This window comes from Neopsephotus bourkii, unplaced genomic scaffold (assembly GCF_033783945.1).
Source record: "Neopsephotus bourkii isolate Nb327-2 ecotype Australia unplaced genomic scaffold, CSIRO-AGI_Nbou_v1 NB_463, whole genome shotgun sequence".
NCBI classification, from domain to species: Eukaryota; Metazoa; Chordata; class Aves; order Psittaciformes; family Psittacidae; genus Neopsephotus; species Neopsephotus bourkii.
The window spans coordinates 1,463,202-1,478,860 of NW_026900965.1; the positions used below are offsets into that span (position 1 = coordinate 1,463,202).

The window sequence follows — 15,659 nt, forward strand, 5'->3', positions numbered from 1 at the left end:
CGGGCTTTGGCTGCTTCTAGAGGTTTGACAGCTGCACTCAGAGGTGGGCAAACCCTACATAGAAGGACACTATAATCTGCAAGCCATCATGGCTTACAGTGTTCAAGGCCAGGTTGGACAGAGTCTTGGGTGGCATGGTGTGAGGTGTCCCTGCCCATGGCAGGGGGTTGGAATTGGATGAATGATCTTAAGATCCTCTCCAACCCAAACCATTCTGTAATTCTATAGGAGGTAAAGAAAGTGTAAGAAACCATTTTGCATACCCAGAGCAAATGAGGAGGCCTCCTGAGATGCTTCTCTGGGCTCCAGCTCAGTTCTTTCAATGAAATCTTTCCTGTCAAAGCCCCCAAGCCAGCAAATGCCCTCAGAGGCCCGTTTCATTGGAGAAAGATAAATGACCAGTGTGATTGTGATGTCCATCTAAGCTGCAGGTCCCAACCGGACACTGGAGTGAGGGAAATGAGGATTCAGCTTGAATGAAAATTCTTCTGGTGCCCTGGGGGAAGAACAACAGGTCTTTCTGCCTGTCTGGAAACAGTCACTGGACCTGACTCTCCTGTTGGGCAGGGATAGGGCAAGAAATAATGGATTTGGATTGCAGTGGGAAAGATTTAGGTTACATGGCAGGAAATTCTTCCTTTGGCAAAGAGAATTTGGCCATGCAGTAGCTTTTTTCTTGTTGTTTTGGGGGTTTTTTTCAGTAGTTTTATTAGATGTAGAAGGTGATGACACTGTTTGGGGTTGGAAGCTCCCAAGGTAGAGCTTAGTGTTCGTGCTCCATGCTCTCTCTTGCTCAAGGTGCTTTGTCAGCATCCAGAGGAAGTCGGATCAGATGAAATCTTACTTTGAGTGTATTGTACCAGGCTTAATTCCTTGTGCTGTGTCTGTCTGTAGAAGGAGTCAGGTGTCCTTGAGTGTAGCAGCCCTCCACTTACTCCTGTACCGTCTGGCTCTTCTTTCAGTTCAGCCCATTCCCAAAATGACACAAAAACGTGTCTGCTCCTCCACAACAGGAACAGCAGGAGGCAAAGACTCAAGATGAATGTTGGTCCTAGGAAATCTTCAATACAGTGAGTTTGCAGCTGGGCTTTTTAGAGAGATGAAATTTACTGTAACGGGAGTGAGTCAGCATGGATATATTGCAGGTAAATCATGTCAGACTAATTTGATCACTTATGCTAATGAAATAACTATCCGTCTACATAGCATAAATCTATCTGCTTGTCCAGAAGGTTCGCAGAAAATGTGGTGTGATGGATTATAGTCCAAACTCCCTGCTTGTAGGTTAGAATAATCTGGTATTGAAAAGGGTGAAATGCTGGCAAGCAGCAGAGCCATTGCCTTGAAGCTAAGGGTGAGTGTCAGCACGGAGGTGACTGAGGAGCAGATCCTCCGCTGGGGCTCTTTAATACTTGTATTAAAGATTTACACATGCCGCAGCGTGGAGGGTCATTAAATTTGCAGATGATACAGAGCTAAAAGGATCAGGCAGGACTTACTGGGCTTTCCTTGCAGAGAAATTGCTTTTTGGCAGTGTAATCTTGCTAAATGATGTAAGGAGGCTCAAAACTGCAATATCTCGACTGGATCAAGATGCTTTGTGGCAGGTACAGAATTGGAGGTTCTTTTCAGAGGAGATGCAGGGGTTTGTATCATGAGGTGTGGTTGAGATAAGGCATGAGAGGAATCACCATCAGGAGAGAGATTTCTCCTTTGTTTTTTAATGTTTTGAGCCCTTAATACACTCTCACCATAAGCTGTGTTTGATAGAAAATACTGGGGGTGTTCATGTTTTATTACAGCATATAAAATATTATATATTCTATTTGGCCCTGTTTTACTAGAGTATATAAAATATGTATTCTGTGTGTAGCTGAGGTAGCAATTACATCTAAGAGAACTTGCATTTATGTCTCTGAGCAAAGACTCACCCTCCACCTGCAGTAGAAGGAGGGGAACTGGATAGGAACAAAACCTTGTTCTCATATGTCCACACACCAGAGTTAACTGGGAGCAGATACTACTCTTCCAGCTCCTATACTATAAGCACACAAGAGCATTGATGTGTAGCTGTATCCCAGCCACGTTTAGCTGTGTAAATACTACTCTTAATGTACCTATCATTTGAGCTACTGAACTTCATGTTCATCTGGGCTTTTGCTCCTCATTAAACAGCATCTGGGCAAGGTCTCATCAGTTCAAGGCATTCCTCAGCTTCAGCATGCTCCCATTGGGCAGGGGAGCTGAGCTGTTCAGCAGGACACTTGTGCTGCTTCGAAGAGGCCTGTGGTGACTCTGCTGCTCCAGTGACACTGTTACCTACGCTCCTCTTTGTGGAAAGCCATGTTCATCTTTGGAAGATGTGCTGTGAGTAGCGGCTGATTTGTTGCATGAGAGTGTGAGGAGGGGAAGAGTGAAAATAACAGGAGAGTGGTTTTTCTGCTATTTCAGCCTCTGATTTAAATCAGCTCCTGAGGCAGGAGCCTCATGCCTGGGCGTGATGCTTTGGGGTTGAAATTTCTGCAGTGGAAGCAATCTTCTGGCGTAGCAAACGCTGCTATTTCAGAGTTAGCAGAGATGTTTAAAAGTGGCCAGTTACAGTAAGCACAGTAAGTCACACTCCTCATATCTTCACCACTGAGAAGCTGAACTGTAGATCCCCCTATTATCATTAATAGAAAGGCAAGGATTAAAATGTAACCCACAAAATAAATCCATTAAATAAACCAAAGATCGAAGCAAAGAAGAAATGTGAAATCCTCTCCTCTCGTAGGAGTCACACCTCCTTCTTCCTTCCAGTTGAAAATCAACCAGTGCAGAAGAATTTAATGATACCATTGTTTAGTGAAATTAGACTTGACAGTAGGCAGTTACCTTCTATTTTGGTTGGTTAAGATTTGCAATTGTTTGACACTCCTTAGAAATCACAGTAACCGGTTTTAAGGGCAGACAAATTAAGATTCCCTCTCTGCGTACAACATTACTCATCACACCACAGCTACATGCTAATTGGAAAATAACTAGTGGATGAGCATGTCTCACACAAGCTGTCATCTGAGCATGGCAGGTAACGTACCAGAGCTGAGCTCACACCGAATTTGCTCATACACACAACAGCTAACAAAACCTGCTGCAGGAAGTGAACGCTACAGAAACTTCTCAGATGCCAAAGTAAGTCTTAATCCGTGATGATCCTGGTGATTTCTTTAGGGGAATTCACCTGCTTTCCTCTTCCCTTCAGTGCCCCCAGCATGAGAATACATGGTTTCCTCCCTGAACCTCAGCCCTGGCTTTCTGTTTCTATTCAGAACCTGCTGTTGAGTTAGAGGAGCCTTGGGGTTTGCTGGGCCAAGCCAGGCTTCGGGGAGAAGACCGCTGAAGGTGACACTCACAAGGTAATAGGGTAAGCGTCAAGCTGCAGGCATGCCTCCCTCCATCTCCTGCTACAGGAAATCTTGTTTAGCCACACCAGAACAGAGGAGAACAGGGGAAAACCTTCACTAATTCTTACAAAGGGGCCTTGTATGGCAAAGGGCTGGCCATGAAGCATTATGAGGTCCTGCGAGGAGAGAAGCTGATACAGAGAGAAGCTTCCTAGTGGTTGCACTTGCATTAGGGAGCAGATCTGGGGAATGAAATGTTTGGTGCTATGTGCACCAAATATATGGGGTGCTGTATTGCTATATGCATGTTGGGGTGATTTCCTTGGGATGGGCCTGGTCTGGCCCCATAGCTTGGAACGTTCAATGGCAGCTGCGACATGCTGTGTGGGTCTCTGGAGCTCAACTTGTATTTGGGCTTGTGTGAATGGAATCCAGTCCTGCAGCGTGGACCTAAATGTACTAAGTGAGGAAGGTCAGGGGAGACACCTCAACCAGGCTGTGCTGCTTCAAGCTAAACCAAAGGCTGATGGAGGTGTAGGAGAGGCTGCAGGAAGCTGGTCAAACCAGGCTCTCATTCCTGGGAAAAGATAATGGATTTTTTATCAAAAGCCAATCAAACAGGCTGTACGTGTCCAGATTAATGAAGGTTAATGTGAACATGCAGAGCCTGTTTTGTTGTTTCTATAGCATGCTCCCTCTGAAATGCTTCTGTTCCAGAGCATCAACACTTTGCAGTTAGGAAGTTGCTTGTTTGATGAGGAGCGTTGCTGCTGCCCCCAAGGAAAGGGATGGCACCGTCTAAGCAGACATTGGATCCACTGAGAAAACTTGGAACTCCACCCGAGAGCCAAGTGGGAAGGTTGCCTCGTTCCCACTGAGGACTTGGGATTTAGCAGCCGAGGGATGGTGTGATGTGTGGGGCAAAGAGAGTGGTGAGAAGCATGGTTCACCCACTAGCCGTGACACTAGTGTCCATCTCAGCTTGGCAGGAAGATGTACAGGTAAAATCAGCTTCATCAGCTTATTCTTTGCAACGCGTTCACTTATTTTAATCTAGAATCCACTATTTTAATCTATTTTAATCCACTCTTTGCATCACACTGCCAGAGTCTGCGTGTTCCCTGCTTTTTCAAACAGAACTTGGATTTTCACTCCTTACAGCTCAGCTTGCAAAAGCAAGGGAGAGGTGGAAAAAGACCCTTTTGTGTCAGCATGGTGATTGATCACTTCTCATTGTTGCTCAGATGCCAGGTCTGGCTTTGAAAGAGGAAAGTAATATGCTTATTTTATGGAGTTACTTCAGGAGGGAGCCCTGAAGGAGGAATGCAGAGTGCTGTAAGACAGGGCTGGAGAGATCACACAGGAACCAGGAGAACAAAAGCCGCCACTGTCAGAGATCTGGGAGTCGGTGTTGGATGAAGCGGGGCCTCCCGCTGTTCCCTGCTCACTGTTGCCGTGGCCGGGCTGGCATCACTGTGCAAGGGGGAGATGCAGGCAAAGAGCTAATCTATCGAAACAGAAGGACAGACTTAGCTTGAGAAGATGAGCATGCTGAGCTGGTTTCTGCTCTGCTACACCCTGAAACCTCACTGATAGCTGCACAGCTCCCCAGCTGTAACTGGGAGCAGACAGGGGTTCTTTATGCATTTTCTCCAGAGCCGGGCTGGTGAGGATTTGGTGAGGACTGGAGAAACTGATACTGAGATTTTCAGCTCGGCAGGGGGGAGTCTGTGTTTGCTTAATTTGGGAAGAGACAGCCATATAACTTACAGTACGTAAAGCTTAAGCAGTGGAAGTATCCCCTGAGCATAGTGCAGAGTTTGAGGCAGCTTGGAAAAGTCTTTCATACTGCCCGAGCCTTACTCCATTCTTCCAAAATCCCTGCTCCAAACAGTTTGTGCAAGAACTAGACTCCAGTCTGGTAATCCAGGGACGACAACAGCCCTGTTTAGTCTGACAGCCTATGTATTTTCCCACAGAAGGTGAGTTAAAGAGCCTGCTGACAACCAGCTCATCTCATCATTTCACCCAGTTCTGTGACAAACGTGGTCCAGCATGGAACAGCCTTCACTGCTCTCTCTGTTCTGTTTTATTTCAAGGTCACATTACCGATTGCTGCCTTTTGCAGTTGTCTTGGAGGAGGCATCGTGATACCCAGAAGCCCTTTCACAACCGCCTTTCCCCGTGAGTAGTGCCTGTAGCAGTAATCAGATCGTGCCTCAGTCATGTCTTCAATAAGCCAACAGGCTTGGGCCCCTGCCTTTCCACAGCTCCTTCCTTGGAGCTGTTTCCAGCTCCGTGGCCCTTCTTTGGCTTTGCCTAAATCTCTTCTGTGTTTTCTCTTTCTCTGTGAAGGAAGGGGCATAGCCTGAACCCCAGGGCAGGTTTAGATGGAGCTGAGGAACAATTCCTTCCCCAGAGGTGCTCAGGCATTGGAACAGGCTGCCCAGGGCAGGGCTGCAGGCACCATCCCTGCAAGTGTTCACACAGCGTGGAGACGAGGCTTCAGTGCCATGGGTTAGTGGTGGCCTGGGCAGTGCTGGGAATGGTTGGACTGGGTGAGCTTAAAGGGCTTTTCCAACCTGGTTGATTCTGTGAGTCTATGATCCTGTGAACATGGCTTCCGAGCAGCTTGTCACCAGAACTGCATGAGAAGGAGCTCTTCCTGCTGGGGTCTGTGATTGCCCTTTCTGGACATCAAGGAGTTAGAGGAGGCCCTTTACGACAGAGCTCCATGGTGTCCTCTAAGTCCTTTTCAAAGCAGCCCCTTCCCGAGGCAGCATGCTGTATGTGTAACCTGCATTTCTGGTTTCCTATGGCTTGCCTTGCATTGGACTTACTCAGTTGTGTTTTACTGGAGTGTGGCCAACTCTCAGTTATTTCAGATCGCTGGGTATTGATAGCTCCTTGGTTCCCTGTTGGCATCTGCAGACTTGGCCACAACAAGGATTTTCACAGCATCATTTAGATCATTGATAAAAATAGGGAATAAAAAGGTAATGAGAGTTTCACCCTTCTTTTATCCCAGGTATTTTTACCCAGTGTAATATTGCTCTACATTTATTCAGTCGTGGCTATTGGAACATCCAGTAAACGTGCCTTTGAAGAATAGCCAGTTTCCAGCAATGCTTTCCACCTTAAATGTATATTCCCAGAACATTATGCCGGCAACTGAGGTTATGGCTTGGGAAAACAGAACAGTTAAATGCATAGGGGTGTGCGTCACTGCCTGGTGCCAGGTTGTTTGCACAAGTGTAACCAGATCTTGCCCTGTGGTATTGAGGCAACTCACTGGTTTGTAGATCCGCATTAAACTCCATGGCCTTCAGAGGGCCAGCAGAAGGTTTTCCCATGCAGACTGCAACAGTTTCTGGGCTGGAGACACTGCTGGTTTGGAAGAACTTTTGTTCCTGGCTTCACTGTCCAGGAACCTGCTCCTGGGTTGAAGCTCACCACAATAATGCAACTTTGCTTCGTGCCATCGGGTGCAGAGGAAGTGACAGCCATGCTAGATGCTTCCCCTGTGGTGGTGCCCACCTCATTAAACAGCGTTACCACACATTTTAAATGTTTCTTTTCAGCTACCGACTTAGATCTCAGCGGGGTGCAGGCTGCTCTCACTGCCGTGAAGCCAACTGGAGCTGCAGCCTTATCCAGAGCCAGTCCAGGTGTCCACAGGTAAGTGTCAGTGTTCCCGGTGTGCAGAGGAGGCCACTGAGGTGCTGCGAGGGCTGGAGCAGCTCTGCTCTGGAGCCAGGCTGAGAGAGCTGGGCTGGGGCAGCCTGGAGAAGAGAAGGCTCCTGAAGGGGAGACCTTAGAGCAGCTCCAGTGCCTAAAGGGGCTGCAGGAAACCTGGAGAGGGGCTTGGGACAAGGGCCTGTAGGGACAGGCCAAGGGGAATGGCTTGAACCTGCCCGAGGGGAGACTGAGCTGAGCTCTTAGGCAGAAGCTCTTCCCTGTGAGGGTGCTGAGGCGCTGGCACAGGGTGCCCAGAGAAGCTGTGGCTGCCCCATCCCTGGCAGTGTTCAAGGCCAGGTTGGACACAGGGGCTTGGAGCAAGCTGCTCCAGTGGAAGGGGTCCCTGCCTGTGGCAGGGGTTGGGACTGGGTGAGCTTTAAGGTCCCTCCAACAGAAGTCTGGGATTCTACGGTTCTGTGACCTGTTCTGCAGTGCTCAGGCTGTCTCTGAAACTATTGGGGTTTCAGGCTCTATCAGCTGTGAACAGGGAATCACTGATGTAGCAGAAAGATACCTTCACCCTCTTTACATTTTATGGGTTGCTCAGGACCTCCAGTGGATGTATCCCAGGGGCTCATTTCAGGGCTTATGAGGTTACAGGGGCTGCAAACCCAGGAAATTGTTCCTAAATGTCCCCTTCACCCTTTAAACCTAGACTCAGAGCCACTGTCTCCTGGCCTTGGGAGGGGTTGGCATGCTGGGATCTGCACCTTTTGCAGAGCTTCGTAAGAGGAGTGGTGTAACTGCTGCAGGTAGGGATGAGGGCAGCTCTTCTGCCAGCAGCTGTGTAGGAAATCTCTCTACAGAAATGCCTCTTAAAATCTCAGAACTGCTCAGAGTGCTCCAACCAAATATCCCCAGGCTGGTGGGTGGGTGTTGTTGGTGTGGTTGGTTTGTGGGTTGGTGGTGTTTGTTTGGGGTTGGTGGGGGGGGTTGTGGGGGTTTTGGGGTGGGTTTGGGGGTTGTGGTGGGGGTGTGGTGGGTGGGTTTTTGGCAGGAATTGGGAAGTGCTTCTGATTGTACGCAGTTACAGCTTCATTTCAAGCCTATTGCTCGTGGCATATAGGCATGAGCCTCCCTCAGCTCAGTGCAGCCAGGGGAAGCTTTGGGCAGCCTATCCCCCATCTCTGCTTTTCCTTATTGTTTTTATAGCCAGAAATAAGAACTTTATTGGCTTTATTCATGTCCTGTCAGAGGCCCAATCATCATCTGGTGATACAGCAATTCGGGGAAGTGCTGACCTAGTGGGACCCAGTGGAGCAAGAGGTGCTGAGGAAGGTCTCCATTCCCCACTCCCATCCCTGACTGCCTTTTAGTTATCTTCCCAGCCAAAATAGGATTTGTATCCCCACCTCACCCTTGCTGCCTTGAAACCTCGCTAGGTTTCAGAGCTCCTGTGGTTGGAAGGCATTTGAGAAAACATCTAGGGCACGGAGGATAGGGGCAGAAGGAGATGGGGTGTCCTAGAAACTGCTCCTGTGCAGTGCCCAGCCAGTGTGAGAGGGACACACACAGCAGGGCAGAGATGCTCAACTCCTCCTCCTCTCACATGCCTCTGGATTTGCACTTATGGACTTGGAACTTAGGCATAAACATGCCAGGATCCTTCCTGAAGGGGTTTTGGTAGCGTTTCCTGCAGCTTAGAAGGTTTTACAATCTAGCAGAAGATGGACTAGAGAGGAACACACTTCATTTACTTGAGTGCATATTGGACTCCTAATAAAATTGAGGTGTAACAAGCCAGAGGCAGGTTTTGTTCCATTCTGAGGTGAGCCCGTGTGCAGCTGCCCAGCAGGTCCAGCAGGTTCCCTGTCAGATCCCTGGGCTCCCATAGTGGATCCATGGAGCCCCCTTTTCCCACACGGGCCTGCCCTGCTTTCTCCCTCAGGTGTGGGTGGCTTGCTCTGGGCTGAACTGTGGTCCCTGCCTTCCCCAGCTCCCTGTCTCCTAGACTCAAGCTGCAGCCACACAGGGCAGTTCCTCTCTCTTCTCTGCTTGAGTCTTCTCCCCACGTTTGCGTCTTGTTTGCTGCCCCCCTCCATGGGAAGTTCCCTCCTGCTCCTGTGGCATTCTTGTCCCTCTGGTCACTGTCCTCTCCCACACCAGCTGCTATTACGTGCTCTTCTGCCCACATCTCCCCCTCGAGCTCTGCAGCCCCCCTGCAAGCTCTTCCCATACCTCTACCTTGAGACAGCATCTCACCAAGGCCGCTTTGTGGCTTCATCTGGTTTTGTCACAGCGCCCGAGGGGCCTTTGCATGTGAAGAGCAGAGCGGGCTACCCCTTCCTCTGCCCAGAAGTGGAGCTTCTGGGAGAGCAGATAGCCAGGGCAGATAGGGTACAGCTTCTTCCTCCTGGGCTTGGCTGTCCTCCTCGGAATAGCAAACGCTGCCGTGAAACAAGGACAAAACCCTTGTAGCCCTCAGTGATACCAGGTGCCTCCAGCCTGGTCCCATCCTGGCCATTTCTGGAGCATTCAGTCTCCCCAGATGCCCTGTTAGGTGCACAGAGTGGGTATCTGCTCGTCCTCAACTCCAGATCTGCAGTGAGAGATACAGATCATTGAGAGACAGGGTCCTGGGCAAAGTGCCTGATCATATGAGCAGATCCCATGAGTGGGAGCTGAAGCATCATAATCCAGCCCATAATGCTCTTTTAAAGACATTTCAGCAACTCAGTGAACTTTCCACGTGTGTTTTCTTCCCCCCACTTGGCTTTCATGGTCATTTAAAACAAGTGAAGTGAGCAGAGCAGTGTGATAACCACCGCTTCACTCCCTCCCCATGGTCTCTCCATCATTTGGTGATTCAATGGCAGCAGGGGGAACATTTGTAGAAAGGGGGGTGGGAGCTTCCCACAGGGATGACAGCTCCCAAACCAGGACCCTTGAGCACCTAAGAGGAAATACGTGCCTTGGGTTTGCCTTTGAAATCCCATGGATGTGGTGAATGGAGCACCAGAGTCCAGCCTTGGAACAGGAGCGGCCACTCGCTTCCCACTTCTGTGGCATCCCCATTCCCATTGCATGTCTCAGTGCCCTCGCTGTTCTGGCATTGTCAGGTGTGGATGAAGAGCAGTGTTGGGGATACGTTTCACACTGCTGTGCAAACACAGTGTGAGATGAGGAATTCAGACCCTTGGACAAGGAGACAGGAGTGGATTTTCCCATGATAAAGAAAAGCAGCCAGATCAGAGCCTGCCAATTTCTCCTCAGTGCTCCCCACTTCCCTAGGAAGTTCAAACGAGCCCAAGCTTTTAAACTGGCAGAGAGAAGTACTTTATGTTTATTTAAACCCCCACACAAATCCTTTTGGGTCCTTATTTTTTACGTTGTTCTCCCAGCCCCTGCCTTGGTGGGTGACTTTTCCAGCTCTCCCCTGCTTGATCTGCTGGAGCTGCAGAGGTGACTGAGGAGAATGCCATTGGTTTATGTGTTTGTGAACAAGCAATAGAGGTACCACGTTTCACTGGAAAAGCATGTAAAAACAACCCAGGGGGGCAAAAAATGACAAGTAACCAGACTGTTCAGCAGTGCAGAGCTTTTGCTGTCCTGCAGGAAAACACAGTGTGGGGGGCTGCTTATTCATCAGCAGCAGTAAATAATGGGTGCTCACCTTGAGCTCTCCTTCAAGCCACTTCTCCCCAACCTTGGTGCTAGCAGAGAAAGGAAACGGGTCCTGGAGCCTGGATGACAAACTGGGGGCTTATGGCTGTTTAGCTCTTGTTTTCTCCCTCAAAAGCTGTTTCCCTTGCTTCGTCTTCATCTTCCCCAGCATCAAAAGCCTGGGCTGCATTCTGCCAGTCTGACACTGAAAATTAGTCCTGAGCCATTTGCCTGAACCTGTCAACCCCACATCAGAGCCACACATTGTGTATGCAGGTGCTTTGGCCCGGGAAGGACACGTCATGTGCGTTACTCATTTAATACCTCTATAATCTAATCTCTCACAACAGCACCCTCGTGCAGTCCCTCAGGATGTGTTTCCATCCCTGTGCTAGGAGGAGTTATTGGCTCACCCAGCACCGGGGTGGATGGCTCCAGATTCCCTTCTAGAGGAATGACTGTCTGCCCTGTGAGCCATTAGCCTCGTCACTGGGGTCAGACCCAAGAGTTGTCCCCTTGACAGCTCCAGCTGTACCGGGAGTCCCCAGCATGTGCCTCGCCATCAAAGGTTCACAGCATCCCTTTGCATGCAGGCTTTCTATGGTGTTGCTCAAGCTGAGCCTGAGCCTGGAGGCACAGAGGTTACAGAGCTCTTCCCCCCAGCCATCTGCACTCCAAAGTCATCCTGTCCTCTATAATTTTCCAGTGGGGAAGAGATGAGCCGGGCAGTGTGGATGCAGCGTGCGCCTTGGATGTCCCAACAACCCATGAGTGGCCCAGACCTGCTGGAGCATGTTGACCAGCAGAGCTGGAGGCAGCAGCGTCCTAAAACCTGTGCTTTTCCTAACACCTTCAGAAAGTTTCCTGCACAGAAATGATTCAGGAAACACATTTTCAGGCTGTCAGTGCGATGCATCCATCACTCCCCTGCATATGCACCAGATTGTTAATGCTTCGGGCCAAATACCCTGTCTTTTTTTAATGCCTGCAAAATGTAGAGCGTGTTGCTGGCTTTGTACTCATAATAATTATAAAAGTAACGGGAGTAGCTGCATTCCTATAGGCTGGAAATGGCCAGGCACAGACAAACCCCATGATTCATTGTTGCAATTAATGCTTGAGCTTGTACCTGTGATTCATTAGTCTGGCGACAGCAAAAGAGCAGGGTGAGAATTAAGGGAGACAAGTGCCGGCTGTTGAAATGGTTTGAGTGCTGTTTAGTGCTTCCTCCTTGGGCTGCCTCTGCCCCTTCAGTTAAAGGCACTGATAGACCCATAGGCAGGTGGTGGAGGGTATTTATATAACAGTGCTCAGTACAAAACTTCAAACTTAAATTCCCATGCAGGTCTCTAAATAGAACTTTGAAATGTCAGGGATGCTGAGAAGAATGCTGGCACCAGAGGAGCTGCCATCAGTGAGAGGCAGTAGCAGCCAGATTTATGCTGGGCTAAATACGCAGGTGACTTTTCAGCTCTGGTGTTGGAGGGAGCCTGGAATGCTCTCGTGGACATATTTTGTGTGGTGGGAGGCAGAGAAACCAACAGGAACACGTGCTGCACATTTGTACACCTGGAGGTGTCCATTGCTGGTCCCTGTGGATTAGAGATGCTGTGATCCAATGCCAACAATAGGTTTAGGTGTGATGGCTGCAGGGGGCCAGGGCAGGAGCTGTGGGGCTTTAAGCAGAACCCAGTGTGTCCACAGCATGGCACATGGAAAATTATACTGGTATAGGAATGCCACCTTGATGTTTCCTTCCCACAGATACCACGAAGCATGGCTGCGAAGGGATAGGGTATGGAGAAGCGAGCATTGACAAATGCAGCCTGATGAGGTGCTGATGGGGAGAAGGAGGATGAGAGTTGTTCCACTGAGGCCTGCCCAGGGAAATGCTCTCCATGGAAAGGGCTTTGGACCCTTTCCTGGAGCATCACATCAGTGCAGGGCTGCAGTTTGCCTCTCTTAAATGGCATTTTGCTGACTTTGATCTCACAAGGTGTTTCTCCCTCCTCCTCCCACCCTCATTTTCCTCCAGGTGTACCCCTCAGTGAGGAACAGCTTTGTTCTGTTTTTACAGGTGACTTTGATGGGTGAGATGGAGCAGGGGCAGCTCCCAAGAGCCTGCAAGTTCCCATGAAGCACAAACCACTCTGGAGCACCAACCTTCTAAGGTGAGTCCTGTTGGCAAAGTTTCTCCTCCAGGTTTTATCCATCACTCTTTCTGCTGGCTCATTACCTTTCCCTTCTGCATATTTGTGCCTCCCAACACCCCAGTTCATTTCCCCAGATGCAGCAGCTATTGACTGGGTGATATAGATGGGGTTTAACCAGTCCTCCCGCTAGCTGCTCCTGAATTGCTGACGGGGCCGATTTGTCTGTTCACACATCAATCTGAAAGCACATGCAAAGTTCTAGCTCAGCTGACTCAATTGTTAGGAGCTGCAACCCCAGTGTCTTTGTAAATAAAATAGTTGAATCTCATGGGGCATGCCTGAGAGAGAGTCGAATAAATACATCAATATGTAAATAGGCCCACGGAGGAGGATGAACTGGGACTTTGCAAAACTGATAAAGCATCTTAGGAGACGTGTTGTCACTGCACTTCTTGCATATTCTGATGAAGCAGACAGCAGTGCTGGGTTGCAGGAGAGGAAGGGAGGGAGGAAGAAGTGTGGGCACCAGCGCACCGTGACTGAAATCCTTGTATGGATTGATTTGACTGAAATGTATTCCGAGGCTGGTCTAATTGCTAGTTTAGTCTCAGGCTTTGATTTTCCTCTTGTTTTCACATCTTTGCTGCTGAGTCTTTCCTGCATTTCAAGCAGCCCGATTGGGGGCACAGTCCGGGACTGAGCCTCTGCTAGACCAGAAGAGATGACACCTGTCTTTACTGAACCCTTCCACAAAGCAGAGAGGGCACAGGTTGAAGGCAGTGAAGGTCAGACTTGTTCTGGATGGGTCTCCATAGGCACAGCCTTTACTTTTTCCTGCTCTGTGGCAGCCCCGTTGCACTTCCACCACACAAGTGGAAATACTGAGGTTCAGTTCACGAGCAGCAGCTCCACCTCGGGCACTTCTCTGCTGATTGCCAGGGCAAGGAGAGGAGGAGAAACCTCCCCCTGCATTGTCTGGGCGCTGCCTCCCTTTCTGCAGGCTGAGCTCCAGCCCTTGTTTTGCAGCGCGCCACGGGGAGTTTTATCACCTTCAACAATGAAATCTGTCACCTTCAAGCTGCTTTATTGTGATCTGGGGACTTGTGCCCTGTCCGCTGTAACCCGGTGCAGGGCTCCTGCCTTCCTCCCTGCACCATCACTAACATCTATCGATCAGGCTCCTTGCTGCAACCAGCGGCGGCAACTTCAGGGACCACATTTGTACTTGTTTTCTCACCAGGATCAGGCCATTAATTGAGCTGCTTTCTTTCTCTTTGCCTCCTTCTGTCTCTTGTGCATCTCAATCCCCTTCTACTGAGGCTTTGCCTCCCCTCGCAGCCTGCTCCAATGTGGGGAATAAAAGCCAATCAGACATGCAGCGTAGCCGGTATTCCGGAGGTGACCCCATATTTTAAAGGGGAATAAATACACGTTTTAAACCACAATACCTTTGCGTTGCATCAGTTATGAAGATACAGATGTTTGAATCAGATTAACTGGCATATCTTCTCTTGGAGAAAGCAGTAACAGTAAACTTGGGGCTCCCCTTCAGCAGCTGGGGCTTGGGTGGCACAGTGTGTTGTTGTGGGAGGCTGGCAAGTTTGGTGTGCCAAGATGAGATAAACTGACTTTAGGAATCTGCTTTTATTATATGCTAAGTTCAGAACACTCCTGCTTTCCTGTAGCTTCTATTGTAGATGCCTTTTTGCTTCAGGGAGTCAGTAGTTTCATTTGCATACACATTTGGACCGGCTAATTAAAAACTTAATGTCAGAGTTGGTTTTGTGCTAACAATGGCTCTACAAAACGTTCGTAACTCTTTGCAAGTGTCTGCTTTGGTGCAGAAATCTGAACTTTCTGGAAAATCATGTGGTCACATCTTCAAGGTTTAGATTTTCAGTGAATAATCAGAATCTGCAATAACAGATTTGAACAAAAAAGGTGTTCATTGGAGTTTCTCCACAGGGAAAAAATCTATAACATGTATTATTAAATATAAAGAGGCTTATGTCTTGTGTTTCATTGTGCTAGAGCTTATAATAGCCCTTCAGAAGCTTGAAATGGGTTTTCTTTCATTAAAACACCACGTTCCCCTGCTGCATTCATTACAGGCAGCATATTGGCAGGTGCCTGTGCCGGGCAGGCCTGGCCTGGAGGGCTGATCCTGACCCTCTCCATCAGCGCCAGGAGTTATTCATAATCAGTGGAAATACTCGTTTCCAAAGTGGATGTGGAGGGGACGGCAGCACATGGAGGTGGGAGGGACAGCAAAGGGGGAAGTGCATTTTCCTGGTGGCATTTTTATACATCTGCCTCCTGAACATCTAAGAGGGAACTCTGAGAGAGGTCCCTGGTGTTGAAGGGGGTAGTTGATGATGGGTGCAGCTCTTCCCCAAGTCTCCCTCTAGCCAGTGCTCTTAACTCTGACCTGTGCAAGTCCCTGCCTCTTATGCATGAGGATGTCTTAGGAAGTGTTAGTGATCCAGGCCTGGGAATACAAGGATTTCCAGCACCACCAGCAAGGAGCGGCAGGAAAAACCTCATTACTCTGCATCCCTTCAACTGTTGGATTTGCCAGAAGTGGGACGTGCAGGCCAGTGCCCCAAAGCATTGCTTTGGCATCCAATCAGTCTTGGAATAAAGAAATGCTTCACTCACGTTTTCATTCCCCATGACTGAGTTCCAGTATCCAAAATGGGATTACCAGAAGTGAAATGCAGCCTCTGCTGATCTTCATCAGCTGCTGTTCCAGCTCTGGATTGTTCTCCAGTCTGATATTCAT

At 49.0% G+C, this 15,659-nt stretch overlaps 1 long non-coding RNA gene across 2 annotated transcripts in view; it reads left to right on the plus strand.

Annotated features, from left to right (window-relative positions):
* The window catches only part of LOC133210505 (uncharacterized), an 88,108-nt gene that overhangs the window by 67,863 nt on the left and 4,586 nt on the right, over nucleotides 1–15,659 (plus strand). For both annotated transcript variants that reach the window (XR_009724957.1, XR_009724956.1), the window contains exons 7-8: nucleotides 12,489–12,720; nucleotides 12,802–12,895. This is a non-coding gene — a long non-coding RNA (uncharacterized LOC133210505). The remainder of the gene's footprint in view (nucleotides 1–12,488; nucleotides 12,721–12,801; nucleotides 12,896–15,659) is intronic.